Source organism: Physcomitrium patens, chromosome 8, assembly GCF_059467195.1.
Source record: "Physcomitrium patens ecotype Gransden chromosome 8, ASM5946719v1, whole genome shotgun sequence".
Classification (NCBI taxonomy): Eukaryota; Viridiplantae; Streptophyta; class Bryopsida; order Funariales; family Funariaceae; genus Physcomitrium; species Physcomitrium patens.
The window spans coordinates 13,875,982-13,880,660 of NC_143417.1; the positions used below are offsets into that span (position 1 = coordinate 13,875,982).

The following is a 4,679-nucleotide window of genomic DNA, read 5'->3' on the forward strand; positions in this document are numbered from 1 at the left end:
AGACTTTGGGTACCTATTGTAACTTTAAATGTCTGCTTGGTAAGTTTTGCAAATACATGCAAAGAGTTTCACATTGCAGTAAGTCTTTGTGCAAAGGATTTGTCAGAAAAAATTCAGAAATTTTCAATCATCTCAACCCATAACAATCAGTTATTGTGATTTTATCATATATATATATATATATATATATATATATTATGAGACTTTATATTTAAAAGCTTAAGCGCATGTGTATTTAGTGCAGTTCTTTAGTATTTTAAGGTCATTTTACACCATATAGTATTTTTTGACAAATTCATTATTTGAATTTTCTACATGTGTTAGAAATAAGTTGTCAGTTTATTAATTGTGATATGTTCTTTTCCTTTTGATGTTATTTGCAGCCTTTTTGTTAATCAATACCAAAATGGCATAAAATTAACAAAAAAATGTAGCTTTACTTACATAAACTTATATTATTGATTCTCTCTCTTTCTACATATACATATATATATATATATATATATGATTAAAGTAAAATTTAGTGAAGTTCCTCTCAAGCAATACCTAAATGTCAAAAACTTTTTGCTCTACCAATTGAATTATCAAATTTCATAATGATTATACTGCTTACAATTTAAGCATATTTCAAGACCACAAAATTGATAGAAATATTGAAATTACAATCTACTAGTTATTATTTTTTGTTTCTGTGGATGTATACTCTTCTTTTCTACTACTTGATTTTCTTGTAGCCACAAGTAATCTCCTTTCTCGTAAAATAGCCCACTCCTTCTTATTTATTAATATATCCTAATAAGTATATTTAGCTTGGGTTGAGTCATTTGCATTTATTATTCTTAAAACCATAAGCTAAAACATCATGTTGTGGGCAAGCAAAAGGAGGTCAAGATTATAGCTTGAAAGAGACTTGAATTCTACATCATGAGACCAACAGTAAAATTCCAATACAGAATTTATCAAAGAATATGACTTGCTAGAAGCAAAAAAAATGGAAGGCATAGCCTAATTTGTGAAGAATATCAAATATAGGGTTTCAAACATGGCATTTTTGCAAAAACAAATAATTGGGATTCAGTACTTGATATTTCAAATCCAAAATATCATTGTTTAAACTTTATTACCCCATAGTATAGAGTCAAAGAAGGAAGAGAGCTGAGATAAGCAATGCAGTTTTTGATATTTGACCTACCCCTCATTTGATATTTTGATTTCAAAATCACCCATCTCACAAGGTGGATGATTTGGTGAAATATCAAATAATATTTGTGTTGAGTATTGGTTCACCATTGTTATCCCTATTACAGGGTTTCAAACATGGCCTTTTTGAATGATATTTCACCCATGATGCAAGCTCAAAGTATCCCGTGATATTTCAAGATATTATTTGATATTTCAAAATTGCCAGTGATAAATTACCAAGTGAATGCAAGACTAGAGTGATATTTCACCCTTGATGAAACCCTCTAGCCTTGCATTCACTTGGTAATTTACCATTGGCAATTTTCTGATGTTTGGTGGAATTGAACCCTCTTTAACTAGGAGCTTCAATCACTAATTTTCTTTTTATTATTTGCCCAACTTAGTTGTCTTGTTTGATGCCCAAATATTGCAAGGCAAAGGAGACACAACCCCACTGTGTAGCAGCCCTCTGAAACTTTACTTTTCAATAGTAAAAATTCAAACATTGTGGTAATGTGACATGGCATTAAATTTACAGGAAAGGATCCATTGAGCAATCCCCCCCCCCATTGAAGAATTTGGAGATCCAAACGAGATATAAATATCCATCAGAATGATTCCTGTGAATAGCTGGCCTATCACCGCACCGTGAAAATGCAGAATCCTTGTAGTGAACACAAAGAATCTCATCCCTCTATGGGACAAAGACTCGGAAGGATGCAATTACCAAGGCTCATCTAAAATATGGTAGATTCATCCACCATTTGCAGAGCACCAAACCTTCATGAAGGACAAATTGGCTGTGGACCTCACAAGCTCCACACCCACAGTTCATGGCTGGAATCAATGCACAGGCACGGTTACTGGGGGCCACACTGGCAATACCCATTCAAGTTTAGCTGGAAAATCTTAAACGATTCCAGAACATGAGGAAGTCCTTCTAGGTCTGGAAACCTCAACCAGAGTGAGTTTAGAACCAGCCTCTGCCTAGACGAGAAGGGGCTCCCTCCAGCCTGTCATCATTTTCCTCACTTCCCAAAAATCTTAGGCAACACAAAAAGAAAGAAAGAAATAATAATAAATAGCATGCATGGCAATGGCATGGGGAAGCAATGTAGCAGAAGGTATTGAAGTGCAAGGTTGACAACCCATCTTAAGAAACTCATGTTTGAGCATGGATTTTCTTGCTTTCATTTGTTATATTTTTATATAATTTATTCTTAAAAAATCATTTAAATAAAAAATACTAAAATAATATTTATATCAATTATCAAATCTATCCAAAAAATCTCCTAAAATTTGGAGCATGTAGATAAGGTGTACACGCTCAATGCTAAAGCACATGTCATGGATTCCACATCCTAATAAATAACAAAATTACAAAAGAACACCTAGAAGAAATTAGGATAGATGTCTAAAATAAGATCAGTAAGTGGTCTAAAGTCAAGAATTGCTTGATTGATCTAATGAAATTATTGGTGTATGCTCATAATTCTTTAGGAAGAAATCAAACTTATATGGAAATTCCAACTATTCAACTTCTTGGTCATTATGTAACAGAATTTGAACTATGAACCCATCAACTACATCTTTATGTCAACTTACAATCAAGCTTGAGCAGCTAGTATATTAATCAGTTCTCAATGCAATTACCTTGTGAAGCTATATTTGTCAAGAATACATGGATATTCTTCATATTTTGGTAGACTTCAGGGATATTTATGATATTTTTCCTTAAATGAAATGAAGATTTGTATTTTCCTGCAGTGACATTTCTTGTGTTGTTTACAACATGATGTTTTTCCATCAATTTCTGACTGTACAAAGGATTGAATAAATAATTAACTAGACTAATTTTAAAAACTTCTTTTGGTTTCAAATACACTCAACAATGCATATCTTCTTTCATTTTACTATCTGCCACATCATGCATGACAGAATATTTTCAACACACTAAAACGGGTTACTTTGGAAAATTCCCTCTTCTTAGGTATAATTCTTATTCTATCTCAAGCATGGATTATGTTAGTGGATTTTTTTGGATTTGCTGTGTCAGACAAATATGCTCTTTTGTTGCAACTTCTAGAAGACAATGATCAACCTCATCTTGTCAATTTAGATCTGGAGTTGCTATGCACATACAAAATTCCATCATGAGGACAAGTTTTTTGAGAGTAATATTTTTCCTCAAATATTGAATCAAAATTTTGATTGATCATAATAAGTAAGAAGATAAATGAGACTTTGAGGTGACAACTAAAGCATTGTGGTACATTAACTATAAAGTGTTATGAATGATGCATTAATATTGCAGCAATTGTTACAATATTCCATTACTAAAAGTTTTAATATTTTATTATTCTTATGTGATTATTTTATATAATTGTAATAGATTTTTTAAAAATACAATAATCTTTGGTATATTAAATCATTACACATAAATACAGCATGGCTTTAAATTATTAATTTTTTGTATTTGATAAGCCAAAATTATAATTTTGGTTGTTTACAAGAGGAGTTTTCAAACTCATATTGCAACATCGATAATCTATTATCTTATAGTATTTTAGTTCTTCTTTACCTTTTAAGTTGAATATTTCCAAGCACATTGTACCAAAATCCACTGATAATTTCCTGTTTCATGAAAGTCAAAAATCTTCTGTATGGAGACAAACTCTGCAAAATTGATAAGTCCAGATTGTAACTATTTTTTCTTACAAATACATTGCTTTTATCAACTAAAGGTTTTTGAAATTTGGAATTACAAACCCTGTTTGTGAAAATTTAATTCCCACCACTGATACCATGATTTTTTTACACACAAATCTATTAACTTTCCAAAAACATCTGTGCAGTAGCAAATTGAGAATAATTGGAAAAAACTCCCCATCATTTCATCTACAAAAGAGGAATTTTGTTAATGTTATTTATTTGAATATTATATTCATAAATAATAATATACAACTTACAATTAGACTACCGTTTCATGTATGAGTGTCATACTGATTTTTTTTTAATATTACTGCCACGTCAGTATTCTAATATCATGAATTTCCCTGTACTATCATTATTCTTAACCTCATATCACACAATAATATTTGTTCATTATCAATTTATTAATGGATTTTTTATCAAACATGCGTAGAGGTCTTAGCCTCACTTTCATCCATCCACCAATAAGCAGCAATGAAGAGTCCAACTAGAACTCCACATTTAGCCTCAAACCGTCGATCTATCCTAGTCGAGATTCTGCCACATGGCTCAAACACGAGGGATTTTGTCTTTTGTGGGGCTGTTCTATTCAGGCGGTCATCGGTGGCTTTGGTGCTACTCCCAAGGAAAGACGATAATAGAAGTGACCCCCACCCCCACGCTCTAGTTTATTTAGTACGAGTTGGGGGACCCTTGACCGCTTCTCTCGAACACCACCGTCAATGTTCCCATTTTCGGGAACGTGCAGCCAATCCATCGTTCTCCTGTCATTTGTGGCGTATTAC

General features: G+C 32.2%; 1 long non-coding RNA gene across 2 annotated transcripts; it reads left to right on the top strand.

The window, feature by feature from the left end:
• Positions 1 to 235: 235 nt before the first annotated feature.
• On the top strand, positions 236 to 4,088 carry LOC141045725 (uncharacterized). Of its 2 annotated transcripts, XR_016504574.1 has the most exons (3): positions 236 to 2,321; positions 2,683 to 2,884; positions 3,173 to 4,088. It is a non-coding gene; the product is annotated as an uncharacterized LOC141045725 (long non-coding RNA). The 2 variants fall into 2 exon arrangements; XR_016504573.1 differs by having other exon boundaries at positions 2,683 to 4,088.
• Positions 4,089 to 4,679: the final 591 nt, after the last annotated feature.